General features: G+C 38.2%; 1 pseudogene across 1 annotated transcript; it reads left to right on the plus strand.

The window, feature by feature from the left end:
- Positions 1-1,034: 1,034 nt before the first annotated feature.
- LOC308259025 (peptidyl-prolyl cis-trans isomerase A-like) lies at positions 1,035-1,350 on the plus strand (annotated as a pseudogene). Its single transcript has one exon. The product of its transcript is annotated as a peptidyl-prolyl cis-trans isomerase A-like (transcript).
- Positions 1,351-21,215: the final 19,865 nt, after the last annotated feature.

The raw sequence follows: 21,215 nt of genomic DNA on the forward strand, positions 1-21,215 counted from the left end.
ATTGTCAATTACCAGTGCCAAGGTAAAGGCGAGCTGTTTGTTTTCTGAGCAAACAATTCATTGAGACGATTGTTTTAATTATAAATCTCTCACGTCCTTCCATATTAAGTGTCTTACTAGAGGTTGAATAGTCATTAATGTCTTACAAAGCTGAGCCTTTGCAGCAATTGTTTAACAGCTATTTTGCAATTATAAGCAGCACACTAGTTAAACAAAATTAGAGTCCACAATTATTTTTGTAATGAATTGGAAATATAAAAATACATGTAACTCTCTGGAAGTCAAAGCATGCTTAATTCTCGCTAGCCTCCCATGGAGTGAAGGGTTAATTTGTTAAGGAATGTAGTGTGATTGCAGTAATTACTATGCACTGCTTCTTGGTAAGGGAGAGTAACTTTCTCAGGTTTTGAATCCAACATGGGAAGTACTGATTTGTGATTTCTTATGAATCAAGAAAGCACCTTTTTTGCTCTATATACAAAAATACAATGGACATATTTTTCTTTAACATATAGGATTTTTTAAGCCGGGCGTGGTGGCGCTTGCTTATAATCTCTGCACTTGGGAGGCAGAGACAGGAGGATCCTGCAGGTTCGAAGCCAGCAGCGCTGGTTTAAGAGACCCTGTTTCCAAATAAAAATATAAAATGGGTGTGGGAGTGTAGCCCAGAGATAGAAGGGTTTCCAGGAACCTCAGTACCACAAAAACAAAATAAAACAAAAAACAAAGACAAAAAAATATATAGGATTTTTGAAAAATTAAATACCCAATCTCTCACTAAAAAATAAATCATTTTGAATTCAGAATAGCAATCTTAGGCTTTGCAGACGCCACTGTCACCTGTTGTTACTAGTCCCCAGCCACCAGCCATGTACTTCGACATCGCGGTTGATGGCGAGCCTTTGGGCCGCGTCTGCTTCGAGCTGTTTGCAGACAAAGTTCCAAAGACTGCAGAAAACTTTCGTGCTCTGAGCACTGGAGAGAAAGGATTTGGTTATAAGGGTTCCTGCTTTCACAGACTTATTCCAGGATTTATGTGCCAGGGTGGTTGACTTCACACGCCATAATGGCACTGGCGGCAAGTCCATCTGTGGGGAGAAATTTGATGATGAGAACTTCATCCTGAAACATACAGGTCTTGGTATTTTGTCCCTGGCAAATGCTGGACCAAACACAAACGGTTCCCAGTTTTTCATCTGCACTGCCAAGACTGACTAGTTGGATGGCAAGCTTGTGGTCTTTGGGAAGGTAAAAGAGGACATGAACATTGTGGAGGCCATGGAGCACTTTGGGTCCAGGAATGGCAAGACCAGCAAGAAGATAACCATTGCCGACTGTGGACAGCTGTAATACACTCGACTTGTCTTTATCTTCTCCACCAAACCATTCCTCTGGCTCAGGAGAGCACCCCTCCCCCCATCTGCTCGCAATATCCAGTCATCGTGCTCTCGTTGCAGTTCTTAATTCCTTAATTACCTCCAGGTCGAGCTGGATTGCAGAGTTAAGTTTATGATTATGAATAAAGACTAAGCAACATTAAAAAAAAGAATAGTAATCTTAAAAAGAGATGCTTTTCTTCTTTCCTTCTCTGTTATATAGTGACTCTAGGCTCCCCGTAGTATGTAAAATGATAAAATTAAATAATAAATTTTAAAATGCTATGATTACCCACTTATTTAAATGCCCAATAATTAATTAATTCCAAGCCTGATAACACAATCAGTGATATCTCGATCGCATAACTAAAAAATATTAAATCTTGGATTTTTCACACTATTTAGAAAATTCTGCAGAACATACAAAATATAGAAAGCCCCAGGCTTAAAATAGAAACTGCTACCATTTTAATCTTCAGTTCAATTCAGGAGCCTATATGCTTTTATGTCAGATGTTCCTTTACGGATAATTTGCCTTTGGTTACCGTATCTAAATTATCCCCCCTTCCCCAACCCAGTTATGCTCTTTCTCATCAACCCCTATTCTAGTCTTATACCAAATGAAATTTGCAATCATCACTTTGAAAAAAAATGTTGATTGTCTGATGCTCCCTAGAATAAAAGTACTAGAATTTTATCAAGTTACTCTATTTCCATTGCCCCTTTTGGGCTTGGCATATGGTATATTTTAAAAGTTGAACAGAGGCTTGTGGCTCAAGCCTTTGCAATGGGCCAGCAGCCTACAGAAGTAGCAACAGTGGAGGTTGTAATGGATATTTTGTCAAAATAAGGATCCATCCCCTCCAGAATTCTACTGATCAGCTCTCTGAAAACACCTTGGGCAATAAAAGCAGAGGTACATCATTTGTTAAACACACATCAGAGGTTGGCTGGAAAAAACTGTGCTATCACATCATGAAGCTTGTTACGGGTTGTAGCAGAAGCACAGACCATGAGAGTATCTAAAGTGGCAACCAGAGGTGCAAACCAGAGGCATGTCCTCACACACTGAGAATATAAAGGAACTGCTGATCATGAAGCTCTCTATGCAATTTTGTCCTCACACAAAATGGAAAATACAAAGACTAACTGAAGCCGACTCATCTTTGGGGAAATTCTCAAGAGCGAAGCCCAAGGGATAAAAACAAGTGGATGTAATTGTTTTCTTTATCCATGCAAATCAGTTCCCAAAGAATTTTTCTATACCCTGTGTGATAGAGACTTTGCTATCAGAGAAGATTAAGAAACCAGGAAAGTTTAGGATCACAGAGAAGAGCTACAAAAGATTTGTAGTAAATCAGTGATACCTAATGATGAGGAGACATCACAGAGAATCGTTTGCCAACTATGACACGTCTTGCTTGGATTCTAAGTGGCTCCCTCATAATAGCTGTTAGGATCCACTTCATATTAGAAAAATATGTTATTTTTAAATTTCACCATGATGCTCTTGTCCCTGAGAGCAGTTTCTGTGCCTACCCTTAGAGGTCTTATTCTGTGGTGCCTTAAGCTGATACACATTTAGTAGTTGTTGAATTATGTTGAAATCTCCTTTGTCATTTGGTTTTGCAGAAAAATATAAAAAGTCATTTAATGTAGAAAAATAATTGGTTAGAATAGTCAAACCACAAACCTTAATTCTTTATTATTTGTTTTGATTTGTTTTTCGTGGTACTAGGGATTGAACCCAGGGACATTCTACCTCCAAGCTACACCCCCAGCCATATTTTTATTACTATTTTAAACAGGGTCTCACCAAGTTGTGGAGGACCTCACTAAGTAGCTGAGGCTGACCATGACATGTGATTCTCCTATTTCAGCCTCCCAAGTACTAGGATTCTAAGTGTGCACCACCAAACTCAGCTATTATTTCATTTCATTTTATTTTTTACTTTTTATTTCCCATTTTTACATAGCAATCAAGACATGGATGATTAGTATACTCTAGAGAAAGGCATGCCTTAATTGAATGATTGGACAATTAGAACAAAAACAAATCTAGAATACTAATGGTATGTCCTACCTATATCACTTAGGCATTCTACGGCACTTTATACTGTGAAACAAATCATATAGGATGCTGTGACCATTCCGTATTCAGAATTATTCTCAAAATTATAATGTATATTGTATGAAGTAGAACTCCTCTTCAAATTATCATGTACTGTATATTGCATAAATTGAATTTAAACAAAATGGACTCAATGTGAGATCATTGGAAGTACATATGTATTCAATGGAATATGGAGTTAAAAGCTCCATATTTGGAAGAGCAGAGATAGAAATACACAATTACATATAATTTCTGTGCTACAGGAAAAACAGTTCATCATTTTCCACTGCCATTTGGATACCAAAATGAACTGAACTAGGCAAAGAGAAAAGAGGTAGTCGAACATGTTATATAGAAGAATTGGAAAAGCTAGAATTTTAAAGTTTCCTTCAGCAACTAGTCTGCAGTAACTCACAGATTACTAACAACTTATGCAAGTTTTATATGCCTATTCCATCTGCTCTTCATTAAAAAAAAGCTCGTTGCCATAGCAACTGCCACATGCCATGGTATTTATGCCGCATCTGATGTACAAAGCATAGTTTGTGTAGGAAGGAGTGTGTGTATGTATATGATGTGGCAGCTGTCGTCTCTGCCATTTTGTTGCTGCTCTAGAATAAAACAAGTAGTGGTTATGAATACTCATTTGAGTAGTGATACTAGTGCTCATTTAACTAAATCCTCACCAAAAAAAAATTTTTTTATCTAATCACCACACAAGTCTACTGACATAATATGCTTAAAAAGGAATTATTAAACAACTGCTTAAAGAGAAAAACTGCATTTTTTCATCCTCATTTTTAAAAGTAGATTCAATATAATGGATATTGTTTTTCTAAAACAGCTAATGATGTTTTTAGATTTAAGTAATAACACACACCAGTCTTACTAGATAATGACATTCATCCCTCTGAAACAACTTTCAAAAGTTGTCTCAGTTTCTTCTTGTCCCTTAGTTCAATTGCTAGGGTTCAACTGGGCATCAGGCAAAACTTAGAAATCATGGCACATGCCAGTGACATAGTTCTCCACACTCTATTTTCTTATTCTGTGAAGACTGGAAATGCTCAGTAATTTTTCCCCTTATCTTAGAAAATCTAACTTAGAAGCCCAGCTTCCCTTGCAGCTAGAGGCTGCCAGGTGATGCAGTTCCGATCAATGAAACAGAATTGGAAATCTCCTGGGTTATATTTGGTAATGCTTTGCGTTCGAAAATGGGCTGAGGGGCATGACATATTAGCACTACTTCTATCCCATCTAACTGCAATTGGAGTTTCAAGAGTCACTTTGCAACGGAGTGACAAGCATGATAGGGAGAAGATATAAAAGAGGCAGAAGCTTATTTTGCAGCATAAGCTTTGCCATTCCTACTGCCTCTTACTTTCAATAATTAAACGTCATTATAGCTTAGGCCACAATTAATGATATTTGCTGCTTCTTGCAGCTGGCAGTGATTTTTATTCTATAGTATATGATGCTAGTATTTGTAAAATTAAAACTGAACCTCTTTCTTTTTGAAGTTTATTTTGTTTGCTGGAAAACGATATATATGAGAATTATATGCCATATATTGTTAGATTTTTATGTCTATAGTTCTTTCTTTAATAAAAGTGAAGCTAATGTTTCAGTAAAATGGGAAATAGTCTCAGGTTTAAAATAAACTGAATGTATCTAAAATTACAACCTAATTATAAGCCTATATTTTGATGCTTTAAAAATTAAAATTCACAGAAAAAATTACTGAGGTTTTATTTGGCATTTTAAACTGACCCAAGATAGCTTTTGATGCTGGTAGCCTCACTAGGATGATTTTCCTTAGGAAATACACTGATAATAGGTGCTTTATTATGCTTAGGTCAACTTCATCAAAGTTTCAGGCCCACTGGGCATGGTACAACTTGCTTGTAATTCCAGTACTTTGGAGGCTGAGATGGGAGGATCACAGATTCAAAGCCAGCTTCAGCCATTAGAAGACTTAAAAAGCTAGTAAGACCCTGTTTCCAAATAAAAAATAATAAAATTAGGCTGAGGGTGTAGCTTGAAAGTAGAATGCTTCTAGGATAATTTCAAGTATATAGAAGTGTTTTAGACTCAGTTTTAAAAATGTTCCACTAGGAATCTCCAGAAAAAATATAGACCACACAAACATTCAGATGAAACTTTATGATGAAATAAAAATCATCAAAGTTAAAAACAACTTTGTGCTTTCTTTGCCTTTTCGTGAATTTTAATGTAACATACTAAACAATATATTACTTTAGTAAGAGTTATTTTTAATATGCATCACATATGAAAGAAAGCTAATCAGCTCATAGTATGCTCAGTATCTAATGCCAGAACCAAGCACAGACTAGATAATTCTCTGGCAGGCGCTTTTTGTCTTGGCCAGACTTAACCTTGGCTTCTCCCCACCTTTCTCCTGCAAACACAAGGAATCCTGTCAGATACAGTGAGATCCAGTCAAGTCTACAAATAATTCTCAATGATAAGAGAAATTCAAGGTCCTCTCTCTTCTGCATAATTGGGGGCATTGAGAAAGCAACATGATCAGAAAGAAGGTGATTCACAGCCATAGCGTGTACATTGTTCTTCTAACTTCTAACATTTTTCTGTCTAAATTTCACGATATTTGGCTAAGAGGTATAGTCATAGAGTGAAAATGAAGAACCAAGAATCTTTTTAAATGATGCTCATGTTTTCCTGAAATATGGCCCACTTAAAAATACTTTCAGAGCCTATCAAATTGAAAATTTATAAATGTACATACTAAACTCACACACTTATCAACCCATATGACTTATTTATTCATTCAACAAAATTATTGATTACTCTATGAAAAATACTTCGGTCCCTAAAAAAGACCATCCACTTTTTAAGGTATAGTAAATAAACACTTTTGAAAGCTTCAAAAACCTCTAAACTCTCCACATATTAGAAGTAGTACTTAACATTTCGCTTTCTTTTTGGAGCTATATTTCCAACTACACTTACCTGCTGAAGCAGATATTTCCCCATTCTATATTGACATGATTTTATTCTAACCTAAATTTAAATGTTCAGAGAAAATTTCTGGGAAATAAAACAGGTCATGATTTGTGAACACATGTAATGACTTATAAATTCAGTATAAATTCACTGTTGTAACCATTGCTGAAATCCAAGTCAAGCCATGTAGTATATGTGTATATGTGTATATGACAGGAGGAATACAAGAGTTAAGTTGATAAAAGTCTCTTTTACCATCTTTCTCTCTAGCAGATGAGAGAAAGAGAGGGAGAGGGAGAGGGAGAGAGAGAGAGAGAGAGAGAGAGAGAGAGAGAGAGAGAGAGAGAGAGAGAGAGAGAGAGAGAGAGAATATGAATTGCAACACTATACTGCCAGATGGAATTTCAGGTGTCTTCATCAGAGTTATTATTAAATTATCTTTTGTGATGATACTTCAGGTAGTCATGAGTGTTATACAACAGGGAGTTTGTGGAACATCTTCAGTTTTTAAAGCTATTAAAATTTCTTGCAGGTGTGTTTGAGAGAAGCACAGCACAAATTCACTTGCACTCTATGAGGATTACAGACATGCAGACCAACCACCAGGGGCAATTAACACAAACAGTGTGTGAGGGGGAGCCACCAGAGTTGCAAACTAAACAGGCTTCATGTTGCACTTGGATCCCCCAATTATATCATAAAGCACAGATGTTTATTCCTCAATATAAATTGCATTGGCAGTTTTGGGCTATGGTAAAACCCTATAGGATCTACCTTCCTCAATACCTACTTTCTATTGAAACTCTTTTCCTCTTAGTTCCCAAGATTGTGTTTTCTTTTTCTTTTCTCCTCTGCAATGTGAGCCTATTAAAACATGAAGAGCTTCCCTAATTTGCTTGTTGAAACTAGCATAAGCCTCAATATGACACATCTGGACTGGAATTTCTTCTTGCAGTCACTTCAGTTAAAGTCGTGTGAGAGCATATTAACGAAGCTCTCTTAAGATCCATTTCTCTCATATTTGATATGCTTTACAATATTTTATTTCTTACTTTTGATGCAAATTAAAGACATTACAATTAGCTTGAACACTAGTGGTCCAAAGAAAATCTGGTTTTACCCCCCTCCTTTAGTGACATCTGTATCTTTCTGTTTTTATAAAAATACTTGAGATCCTTATTCTTTTTCTGCATTCCAGAATATCTCATGAGTCATTTCAGAAGAACAGCATAGAGAATAGCTTGGGCTGCCATACCAACCTGTCATTTAAGAAAGCTACATTAATCAATAACACCTGAACAGTTCAATTACTGGATAAGTAAGGCAAAGAAATGGAAAAAAGATTAATAGGTCTTCCCCAAAATTAGACCCCTAAAATCAAAGAGGACCTGCAACCTATGATGATTTGAAAAGACTATTACTGTTTGAGTTAATATATAATTATCCAACCCTTTTATTTATTTTTTCCATATACAGAAGCCAGTTTCAGTGACAATTTTCCTGCTCAGAGAATTTTTCACCTTTGATTAATGACACTTAATAAAAATTCTAGCTAGTCGCAATGAAAGGAAAGAGAGTCACTTGAACCAATGGTGAAGTGCCTTATACAGCTAGGCTAGGAAAGGTTAATGGCATCATTACTCAGGGCTTTGCAGTGTACGTACCCTTCTCTCAGAGAGTGCCAGGCGTGTTGGATTTGTGTTAACTCCTTCCAAACTCTAGGTCCATTGGAAACTGTTCACTATAAAAGATCATGAATTAACATTTATTACATTCATTCATTTTTTTCCTTAAACAACTTCTGGATATTGTAATGACACATGAAACAACAGAACATATTTCATTTAAGAGGGTAAAAATGAGAAAGAATGCTTCAGGAGAACAAAATTCAAGTCCTGGGTCCATAAGACAAGTGCCAACAAATTGCCCAGGAAAATTTTAACAATTCTTTGTATGCCCAGCCTGCCAGGAATACCTTTGAAAATGTTCATCACAGCTTCTTACAAAGGAACTGGTAACATCTTGACCTAGCAATGAGATTTCCAGATTTTTCCTTTAGGCACCCTTTGACAATAACTAAGACCACACCATGCTGCTACTCAGAAAAAAAAAAAAAAAGAATATTTGTATGGCCTCAAGGAAAGCTAGTTTGCTCATTAACTGAGCACTTATTCTGTGCCAGTCACTAGTATAGGAATATATTAATACACAAAATAGACTCCATCTCCCCAAGTGCCCTCATGATGTTTAGATTCTAGTGGGGGAGAGTAGAGCACTGGAAAAGTATCATAAGGAGGAAAAATTGCAGTTAAAATGCAACGTATGAAGGAAGATAACAGAGTTAGATAAGAGTGAGAATGGCAAGGTAGGCTATACTCATAAAAATGTATGATATGCTTTTTCAATAGCCAGGCTAACGCGGCTTCTACTATGAGGCTAGCAGTAGCCTTTGCTCAGCAGCTCATGTTCTTTTTGCATAGTTAAGAAGTCCTTTTGTTAGAGTACATCACTCTTGCCACTATCAGTCACTGATCTCAAAGTATCCAAGTCATTCCAGGATCACTGCTCTTTGGAAGAATCATGTCAATCTTGCTTAGATAGTTAAGAGCAAAGTGAGCCGGCTCTACTCCAACCAAAGAAAGAAGACTGCATCTTCTGGCTTGACGGATGTCTAAAATTCCAGGATTTTAAATATAACTTTTCACTTCCCTGTCAGTCTTAAGGCTGCTTCTCCTTCCTTAGGGTCCCGACTTCAGTATAAGATTTCTGCCAGGGAAGTGCATTCAGTCTCTTTTTTAGCTCTTCCATCCTTATGACAATTGGGGGGTTAGGGTTTTCAGTATATTCAGTCCTCTGGATTAAAGTCTTTCTAGGCTTATTGCTATTTGAATAATGACATTAATCTGGATTTTGTTCATTAAGTATAATGTGAGGCAACTCTATTCTGACAAAGGAGAGAGAACTAGCTGTGATCATGTCCTTGGTATCTAATAGGTGGAGATCCAGTACCAGAATCACATGTGAAAGTCTTCTTTCTAGTTCCAACTCTGGTGCAGTTGTCACAGTTAGTGGCTTGCCTAAAATCAGACTCTAATATAAGCACTAGAAATTTATTTAGAAGAAATCCCAGAAAAAAAAAAAAAACTGCTGAAAGGTAGGATATGAAATCCAGAAAAAAGAGAAGCCATTAGTATAATGACTGTACTAATGAGTGAAGTATTGCCATAAACAACTTGGGTGAGCCAGGCGTGGTGGCACACACTTTAATCTCAGCATTCAGGAGGTTGAGATCAGATGATTGCGATCCGTGGACAGCCTCAGCTACTTAGCGAGGCCCTTAACAACTCAATGAGACCCTGTTTCAAAAACAGACTTAAAACTAAGGCTGGGGTGTAGCTTGGAGGTAGAATACCCCTGCATTCCATCCCCAGTACCACAAAAACAACAACAACAACAACAACAACAACAACAACAACAACTAGGATGTATCCTGCCAAGACACCCTTGAAAACCTATAGACACACTACAGAATCATCCCACTGGACTTGAGAGTGAGTAGCTAGGACATTTTCCATTAAGTTCTGTATTAGTTGAGAAATGCAGGCTGTTAGCTTTTTAACATAAAGTATGTTTTATCTACTATGGTGAAAATTTCCAGAGTGCAACAGGATTTTTTCAGACGGAGGAAGGGATGTAGGCATTTGCAATGCTATTGGCTGGCCAGGGTACTACAACAACAGGTGCATTTAAGTGGGCCAATGTAGGATGGTTCTGGGCAATAATAGCATCTATAGCTTTGCCTGAGCTCTAAATTTAAACATGTACTCCTAACTTGCCAAAAGTTAGTACTTTTCAATATCTTTACTCTTTTTCAGGACATAAAGACTTTAGAATCCATTTATCCAGTTCCTAATTGATAAGCTCCTGTTATTGAATATTTAATAATATGAAATAAAAGTATGTTAAACCCATAAAAGATCATTATATTATTATTATTGTTGTTGTTGTTGTTGTTGTTGTTGTTGTTGTTGTTGTTATCCAATCAGTATTCATTAGAATTACCTTCACATTTAGTATCTTTTCCCCCATATTTATGACTTCTAATCTGGGATCATGTACCTTCTGCCTAAAGTATGCATATGTACAATGTTCCTTAGTGAAACATGCAGATTAATATTTTTATTGTATTGATTTTCATTTGACATTTTAAATTTTGCATTCTTTTTTTATTTTTTGGTGGTACTGGGGTTCCTGGAAACCCTTCTACCTCCGGGTTACACTCTGAGACCTATTTTTATACTTTTTATTTGGGAAACAGGGTCTCTTAAGACAGCGTGGTTGGCTTTGAACCTGCGCGATCCTCCATGTCTCCGCCTCCCAAGCACGGGGATTACAAGAGTGCACCACCATGCCCGGCTTGCATTCATTTTGAAAGGATGTAGTCATTGGGTATAAAATTCTAATTTTCAAAGCTACTTTTTACTTAACTATTCCTCTGTCTTCTGGTTTTCACTGTTGCACTCAAGAAGGAAGTTCTTGTAGAAACCATTTATTATTGATCAATTATTATTTACTAGCTGTTTTGAAATTTGTCTCTTTGGTTATAGGAGCATAACTATGATTTATATGAGAAGACATTTTTATTTTTCCCATTGGACATATAAAATCTAGGTATGGTTATTTGGAATATTTTCATATCAAATATTTCCTCTATTCCATTATTTCATGTCTACCTTTCTGGAGCTCAAATAAAATGCACATTAATTTTCTCTATATATAATTTAAGCTGATTATTCTTCATCTTTACTTTTAACTTTCGTGTTGTTCTATACATTTTCTTCAATAGTTTCTTCAGATCTATCTTCAGTCCACTAATGTCTCTTCAACTGTGTCTAATTTTAAGTCAAAAAGTAAACTCTTAAATTATTTTATTATACTTTTAATTTGTATACTTTTCATTAAAAAAAATTCATGTCAGTATATGTTTTCTCAGTTTCCTGACAAATCATTCATTCTTACCTTTGATTCTTTTTTTAAATCAAAGTACTTGTCTTATTGCCTATATTTGACATTTACAACATCTCACTTCTTTATTGCTTTATTTATGTTATTTGTTCTTTCTGATGTTTTGTACTGATTTTGTTATACTTGACTGTATGATAGACATTTTATTTAATAGATTATTTTGTAGTTTATTTTGATATTTAAGATGATAACTCCCTCCAGAGACCATCTGTGATAGCTTCTGGGAGTTGAAAAAGAGGCTTGAGATTTTCTCAGCCCTAAATGATGGAATTCTGGCTGCTAATCTCTGATTCACACTTTCTTGAGATCATAGTTCTCTTCAAGCCCAGTTTTAATTGAGTACCAGAGTTTCCTTCCTTGGGAGGGTATGGATCTTGATTTCTGTCCTTTCAAATCTATGAGACCACAGAGAGAATAACTCAGTGTTGAGGATGATCTTTCAAGTTGGTGAAATGTCACCAAGGAAAGCAATTTTAAGTGGCTTATCTTCCAAACCTAAGGCCCCAGATATTTGTTTTTATAAGCCATTTAATAGTTTTAAAATGATACCTTTTAAAAATCTTTAATTTTTTTTCTCTGAGAGAGAAGACTGGGGAAGTCAACTAGTCTGTTTATGTTTGAAATTAAAATTGTCCAATCCATGATATTTTTGTTTATGGAAACTTAATTTCATATATATATATATATATATATATATATATATATATATATATATATATGTGTGTGTGTGTGTGTGTGTGTGTGTGTATGATAATATCACTTAATAAACTTAAATATTGATAAGATTCTAAGAATGGCTTGCTAAATGCAAAGAGTATAGATTTATCATCACTATGTGGTTCATGCTAAAATACAACAGAAAAAAAAGTTACTTATTTTAAGTACAGAAAGTAGTTGCTACGTTTATTCATTGTCATTCTCCTCTGAAATTGTGCCTTAACAATTTCAAAATTAATCAAGCATTCACTTCTAAGTCTTAAATATCTTGTTCATATATGAAAGGTGCAATTATTCCAGTTAGTTGACCAAACCTTTCCCTTTACTCTGTAGAGCTGACCTGTAGACAGTGCCCTTAGGTAAAAGAAACCTGACAAAATATTCTTAGTGTAAAACTAAAAAAAATCTCTGACTAAAAGAAAATTAACAATACTAGGTTTATCCCACTATGTAGAGCTATCTTAATCTTAAGAAGAAATTATAGTCATTATTATTACCATATTTATAGATCTCTGGACATTTACATTCAGGCAGAATATGATAATTTTGCACAGTAGGATTGCAACATATGTTAGGGCCAGCTTGTAACAACTTGAGATGAATTGAGATATACTCCAGTGTTCGCCTCCAGTATTCTCTTTACTGATATTTCATGGACCATAGTTTTTTAATTAAAGGTAACATTAGATATTGATCTTCTCATATTGGTTAGGGAAAGAAAATATCATAATTATTGTCTTCAAAATGTTAATGTACTTTTGTTCCTCTCTTTTAAATACATTTATATAGATCATTTTAAATGCTTTTCTGCTGGCCTAAGGCAAAAATTTGAAGAAATTTTAATTGGAGAAGTCAATATGACAAGGGTATGGACAAATAATAAAGGGAGAATGGAAAACAATAGAAGGAAGAAAAGAAACGCAGCATTATTCAATCCCTCAATTATTCATCAATATTCTGTATTGATGAATATTGTATTGATGTAGTTAGCTTTTTGTTGTTATGATCAAAATATGTTACAAGAACAACCTTGGGTCATGGTTTTAGAGGTTTGGAACAACAAATTTGGATCATGGTATTAGAGGTTCAGTACATGATTAACTGGTAGGCAAAAACATCAAAGTGGCAAGGGGTGGTAGAAGATAGATGCTCTGAGAAGCCAGAGAGAGAGAGAGAGAGAGAGAGAGAGAGAGAGAGAGAGAGAGAGAGAGAGGAGAGAGAGGGAGCGCACCGGGCAGATATAGTTCCTAAGGTCCCACCTTAATTATCTACTTTCTCCAGCCATATCCTACCAGCCTACTGTTACTACCTAATACGTACATTCAAACGATTAATTAATTAATGGATTTATTCACTAATAACATTAAAGCCCCGATTCAATTATGTCACCTCTGAACACTTCTGTACTGCCAACACCTGAGCTTTTCTGGGGGACATTTCATATCCCAATCTTAACATCCTCCAGGTACAAATGGGTAAAAGAGCATTAAAGATAAAAAAAGTCATGAACAAAGTAAAAGATCATCAAGGTAGTAGTATCATTTATTTGTAATCAAATGAAAATAGAAAATAAAGAAAAAGAAAGCATACTAGATTAAAGAAGAATACCATTAACTAATATACAAAGTCAATATAGGGGATAGAGTAATGATTGATGATATTAGCTTTGAAAATGAGAATCCTGATGGACATCCCATGTTCAGTGAGTTAAGAAATGAGGACTTGCAATCGGGATGAGAAGTTGGGGATACACATGTGGCAAACATACACATGTTCATAGAGAGTACATCGCTTTAAGGGAGACATGTAAAAAGAGAAGATAATATAGTTAAGGATGAGGTCATAGATACTGATGAAGCCCTGCCCAGACCCCCTTTAGGACATGAAGCATCTATCTCCATATTGCCATGTTTGTTGCTAAAAGCACTGGTACAAAGGTCTGGCCCTCTTGTTTTAAAGAGAAAACACAGTAGTGCAATTTGAGCTCCAAACCAAGTCATAGGATAATAGCGTGAAAGTTAGTCTCCAGTTGAAGGCACATTGGTTTTTTTTTGTTTTGTTTTGTTTTTATCCCCAGTCCTAAGTTTCTGCTATCATTCCCTCTTCTGGAAATACTTTGCAATATATCACTTGACCAAAAACTTAGTCTCTGGATACAGGGAACATGACTCAAGACAGACAACTAGAAGAGTAAAGTCAAGAAAAAATGTGAAGCAAGAATTGTCAGAAAAGCCGGGTGTGGTGGTGCACACTTGTAATCCCAGAATTTGGGAGGTTGAGACCTGAGGATAGTGGTTCGCGGCCAGCCTCAGCTACTTAGTGAGGCTCTTTGCGACTCAGTGAGACCCTGTTTCAAAATAAAAATAAGGTCCTGGCCTCATGGCCCCGACCCTGGGAGGATGAGCGGGTGTGGGTGGGGCTCCCTTAGGCGACCCTCCCCCACCTGGAAGGCCCAGGAGGTCAGGGCTGCATGGCCTTGACCCCCGGAGGGTGAGGGGGCACGCGTGCAGGTGGGGCACCCTTAGGCAACCCCCCCCCACCTGGAAGGCACAAGAGGTCCAGGCCTCATGGCCCCGACCCCGGGAGGGTGGGAGAGTGCAGGCGGGGCACCTTTAGGCAACCCCCCACACACCCTGAAGGGCCCGGAGATCCAGGCCACAAGGCCCCGACTCTGGGAGGGTGGGCGGGCATGGGCAGGGCACCCTTAGGAGACCCCCCTCTCACCTGGAAAGAAAAAAAATTTTCATCGCTACTGAGTGCCTGATCCCACATCCTCCCCAAACCATACATACTCCCTTTTCTTATTTTTTTTTTAAGAAAAAAGGGAAACGAAGAAAGAAAAATATTTGAGAGGGGTTAAGATGGCCGGGATGGCAGCTAAAATATTGGAGATGCAGACAAAACATATCCATCTGAACTGGAACTTTTGGAAAAATTCCCCACGAAGTAGGACTGCTGCTTCTTGACATTGTTAAGAATCCAGGATATCACCTGTAAGGAAAGAGTCTAGCAGAGACCTAGGTGGAAGGCAGTGGTGGCAGCAGTGGCCGAGATGGCGGTGGAGACTTGGATTTGGGAGAAGCAGACATCTGATCCAACCTACCCTGATCCTCTGAAGAAATTACCCCAAAGGTCGAATGCTAGTGTTGCGCATGCTTAGGAACACTGGACGTTATGCGGTATGGGAAAAGAGCTTGGGAAAGATTTGAAATGGTGGAGGCAGTTGCATTGGCAGTGGCAAGTACTCAGAGGAGGCAGAGAACTGATGTAATACACCTGGAACTTTTGAAGAAAATACCTCAGAGGCAGAATACTATCACCATGCACCCTTGGGAAAGTGGGACAACCTGCTGGGTGAAGAGGGTGCTAAGATCGGAGCCTGCTGAGGGGTGAGGCTGGTGCTGGGGCCAGCGAGGCTGGGATCGGAGCCTGCTGTGAGGCAAGGCAGGTGATAGGGCCTCTAAGGCCAGGATTAGAGCCTGCTGAGGGGTTAGGCTGGTCCCGGGGCCAGCGAGGCCAGGATCGGAGCCTGTCGTGAGACAAGGTCAGTGCTGGGGCCTTCGAGGCCGGGATTAGAGCCTGCTGAGGGGTTAGGCCAGGGCCGGGGCCAACAAGGCCGGGATCGGAGCCTACCATGAGACAAGGGCAGTGCTGGGGCCTCTGAGGCCGGAATCAGAGCCTGCTGAAGGGTTAGGACAGTGCCAGGGCCATCGAGGCTAGGATCGGAGCTTGCTGTAAGGCAAGACCAGTTCTGGGGCCTCTGAGGCAGGAATCGGCACTAGCCGAGGGGTTAGGCCAGTGCCAGGGCCAGCAAGGTCGGGATTGGAGCCTGCCGGTGCTGGGACCTATGAGGCCGGGATCAGACTCTTCTGAGGGGTAAGGCCATTGCCGGGGCCAGTGAGGCTGGGATTGGAAACTGCTGTGAGGCAAGGATGGAGCTGGGACTTGCAAGACCAGGATAGGAGCCTGCTGAGGGGTTAGGCCGGTGCCAGGGTCAGTGAAGCCGGGATCGGAGCCTGTTGTGAGGCTAGGCCGGTGCTGGGGCCTCTGAGGCCCGGAGAGGAGCCAGCCGAGGGGTTAGTTTGGTGCGGGGGCCAGCAAGGCCAGGATCGGGGCCTCCCATGAGGCAAGGCCAGTGCTGGAGCCAACGAGGTCAGGATCAGAGTCCTCCAGGTGGCCAGGCCACTACTGGGGCCGTCAAGGGTGGGATCGGAACTTGTGATGCGGCATGCACAGAGAAATAGCACAGAAAATAAAATCCAGATGCTTTCCCTAATTAGCAAGAACTAGAAGGAAAGGGGGTACAAGAGGAGGTTGAGTAGTAGAAAGGGCCCTATTGAAAAGCAATTAAGGTGACCAATCAGAGGGGAGGGGATGCAGGAGGATGGAATATCTTTAAAACTCATGACGTGAGTAAACAATTATATCAAAGATAATCACCAATTAAGAATGGGATCGAGGGAGGGGGAGGGAATGGGATGGGGAATGTATGAGGGCTTATTGAATGATATGTGCTTGTATATCCTCTCAAGTCTTGTATTCCAAAGTAATGTATCATTAAAAAATAATAATAATAAAAGACAGGGCTGGGGGAGTAGCTTGCCCCTGAGTTCCATCTTCAGTACTGCCAAAAAACAAAACAAAACTAAAAAATTTCAGAAAGATAGGTTCTTCTCCTTAGAGTGAGAGAAGAGGCCCTTAACTGCGGTGAGAATGGTTCTCTGTGTCAAAAGTGGTCATTAAAAATTAGAACCAATGTTATCTTGAAAATGGAAATAGTATTTGTGACTCCTGAGGGGGCAATTTCTATAGAGTAATATAGGAACCTTTCCTCAAGAAATGTTGATGTAGAAGGACAGAGACTGTGGGTGGCTTCTGAAGGCAATGTCAAGATCTAAATTCTTTGTTCAAATTCAATATGTGAAGTAGAAAAAGCAAGCAAAAATAAAAAGAACAATAGCATAGCTACCTTTGCTGAGAGTGAACACGACAACCTGTATCACCTGCACTTTCAGCCTCCCTCTTTTCACTTTTTTCACTTTTTTTTTTCATCTGCTACTATATATCTGTAGGGGTTCTGTGGTGCACTAAAAGGGCTTCATGAAGCACCAACTGATATTCAATGACTTGGAGGAATAGTGGGAGATAAGATTGAAATGCAAAGCAGATAGTGAGAAAATTCAGAGAGGTTTAATTTAGGACAGGTACAAAAGGATCTGAGCATTACTTCCTAGGGATATTATCTTGATATAACTGCTCACTTACTGCCTGAGGGGCCCTAATATTTCTGACTAAATTACCTCATGGAGCTAGAGTGCAAGCTCACTTTATTTTTTTTAATTATAAAGAAAAAAGATTGTTATGTGTGTGGTCCTGGGGATAAAGCCCAGAGACTCATCCCGGCCAGGCAAGCACTTTACCACTAACTACACCACCAGCCCTTCCACGAGCTCACTATGTATGTATGTATGTATGTGTGTATGTATGTATGCATGTATGTATGTATGTATGCATGTATTTATTTGGTGGTACCAGCCTCCCAAGTACTGGAATCACAGGCATGCACCACAATGACTAGGTCCATGCGATTACTTTAAATTGCCATTTACTAAGGCACAATCTGAAAATTTGGGTCAAATTGGTGGACCCTGTCCTTTACAGTGATGGTAAAAGGATAAAACCAAATATCTTTCAGATGATATCTCAGATAGTAGAGAGAAGCCAAGAAGTTCTTTGAACCTTTTTTATATCTTGTTCTTTTGACCTATTACTCTACAACTCAAACAAAAAGGACCGATAATATAGGACCTCCAAAATAGGTGCTGCTGAACGTCAAGGTTTGGAGAATTCCTGTGATGTATTGCTACTACAGACTAAATGGTATAGGGGAATAGAAAAAAGAAGGTAGGTGTCAGAGGAGGTGCAGAGCCCTAAAGAGTAAAGTCATCCTCCTCCTCTTTGTTTTTCTTTCTCTGCCTCCTCCTTCTCCTCCTCCTCCTCTTCCTCCTCCTCTTCTTCTTTCTAAAAATATAATTTAAATGTGGTTTGGTTAGGCACGTTTTAATTGTACAATAAAATAAACTGCCGTGTGTGGTGGCATACACTTATAATCCCTGTGCTTGGGAGTCAGAAACAGGAGGATCGCGCAGGTTCGAAGCCAGCCTCATTGGGTTAAGAGAGCCTGTTTCCAAATTAAAAAAATATATATATAAAAATAGGTCTGGGATTGTAGCCCGGAGGTAGAAAGGTTTCCAGGAACCCCAGTACCATAAATAAATAAATAAATAAATAAATAAATAAATAAATAAATAAATAAATAAACTACTTGCAAACAGTTTTTAGATGGGTTTTATCTAGGTAGGTATTATCCCTACATTTACATTTGTTAGTTTTCCATTTTATCTTTCCATGAGAAATGAGAAACCATGAAGAAAGAAATACAAAGATGGAAATGTTTTGCATCGCAAAATCTTTAAGGAAAAGTTTATAAGAGAAAACTTGTAACTACTGTTATTCATCCTATGTCACATATTAAATCTGCTTAAAACCACAAGACCTTGCTTCTTAATATATATATAGTCATCCTTAGGGCTTTAAAACCAGTAAGAATTTATTGATCAGAATGTGGAGATCATTGACTGATTTGAATGTTGAAGAGCACAAAGACCTTAACAGTTCATGAGGAATGGCATTTCCCTTGCATTGATTTCTTCCTTCTTAGAGAAAAAAATAACTATTTCTGAGGATGATTAAAACATTACCAGCTACACTTTGACTTTATCATTTAAACACAGATGATCTCTTTTAAGGAACCTAAGGACATGAGTTAGCCCTATTCACCTCTTTACTACCATCGGTGTTAGTCACTTAAGGACTTCCTCAGATAATGCAGAGAATGTTCAATGGCAATATCTTCTGAATTCACCTCTTGAACTCACTTTCCCAGCTGAATGCATTTCTCCTGCCTTTAGGACAGTGCACCAGGCAAGAAGAATCAATGTATCCATGACTGCCTTTTATGACCCAGGCTCTTTGGGACTCAGTCCTTCCCCAGAGCTGCAGGAGAGTACAAGGAAAGTGAGCTGAAGCAATCTTTGTTTTTGTCTCGAGGGCAAAAATGTAGATGAGGTGCAAGGCCTGAAATGTCTAAAGACAACTGACAGACATTGTCAGAAAGAAGACAACACATTAGTCAACAAGCATCACTGATGAAAAAGGCTTTCACTATTAAACCCCACAAATGTGTTTTGTTGGAACACATTATATAATAAGCAAACACATTATCTAATATCTAAAGACATATTTATCTATCATATTTATCTATTTATCTCATATTTATATATCAGAAGAATATGGCTCTCCCAGAAGCCTCTCGGCAATAAATTTTAAAACAACCAGTATTCTTACTATGATCTAAGGGATTATTTCAATGAACTCATTGACAGCAAGTTTAACATCTGTTATGGTTTGAAAGTAAAATGTCCCTCAGACTCATCCTCTGGAGGCAGCCAGGCTCATAGGTGTGTCCTTCGTGATGTGGCCTCTGTAGTCAGAACATGGCTAGAGATGTGTCTTGGAGTTGTGGCTTTGGGGACTATATGAGTCCCTCTCCCCCTCCCTTGCTCTCTCTGCCTCCTACCCCCATTCCCTGAGGACCAATAGCCCAGGCTCCTGCGTGGCAGCCAAAGTTAATGGATTATTATATATGGACCGAAATCTCCAGACATGTAAGCAAATGAATCTTTAAGTGTTGCATGTCGAATATGTAGGTCACAGTTGTGAGAATGCTGATTGTAAAAACATCCTTGTACTGATTCTCTAGCTCAGACCCAACACCTTGAAGAAGCAAGATGTCTCAACTGATAGGGGCAACTTCATTTTCTGCCTTCTTGGTCACCACTGAAATTGATGTAAAGAGGTCTCCATTTTCTACCATAGCCAACCATGGAGCTGAAGGACAAGGATGTCCTTTGTCATATCTCAAAAGGAGCTATGGGTGGTGTCACTCATTCACTGTCACAAAGGCTGTGCTATATCTCTGCACTGCTCAGGGAGGGAAAGAGAGAGGAGCACCGAGGAACCTACCATTGATTCTGCCTTGGCAGCAGAACATATTATTTCCAGACCTGGAGAGATGACTCACAACCTCTGTGTCAAACACCTCTCTCATTCCCAGGGAAATGAAAGACTCCTCCTCCTTTAGGTTTATGTTCCTGCCCTTGCTCCTAAAGAAGCTAAAAAGTGGTAATACCTCATCTTTTGTCATATGGTCCAAATGACAACTACAAATATAAAATCCCTTGCTGTTGATCCTTTCCAGTTTTCAATGCTGTTCAGATTTCTTCCTGGTAAATTTATTGCATATTTTGTTTAAAATTATCTATAGAATGGTGTCCTAAGGCTGTTTTATTTTCATAAAATATGAAATATTTTCCTAGTATTGAAAAGTTAATGAAACCAGTTTACTTCTCTTGAAGAATCCAATGAGTCGAGACTGAAAAAATATAAGACATTGGAAAAGATTCATGAGAATTTTAATTACTTTTAGTATTTAGCTAACAAAAGCCAGGATTTTAATTTCAGCCTTTATTTTTATTATTTTTCTTACTTTAAGAATTTAGGACTCTAATTTATTTGGAACTCTACTTTTTGAAGTTTAATTTATTCCTGGGAACTTGATAATAGGAAGGGTTTATAGTACAATCTGGGTTATTTTATTGTTGGCATTTTATTATCGACATGTTTTTAAGATGTGGTTTGACTTTATTGTGTAATTTTTAAAAGTTTCATTGAACAGACAGGTTTGGCTTAATTTAGGATACATAAAAATATCGGAGTAGTTTTAGCCATGAGCAACAAGTAGTCTTAGAATTAATTTTATGATTTTATGTTTTTGACTTATTTCACATCCTTCTCAGATAAATTCTTCAATGTCTACCTCAAAAGATTAATGGAGCAACAGTGATTATTAGTAGGATGGCAAATCCATGGCTCTGAGA

This window comes from Muscardinus avellanarius, assembly GCF_963383645.1.
Source record: "Muscardinus avellanarius genome assembly, chromosome: 1".
Taxonomy (NCBI): Eukaryota; Metazoa; Chordata; class Mammalia; order Rodentia; family Gliridae; genus Muscardinus; species Muscardinus avellanarius.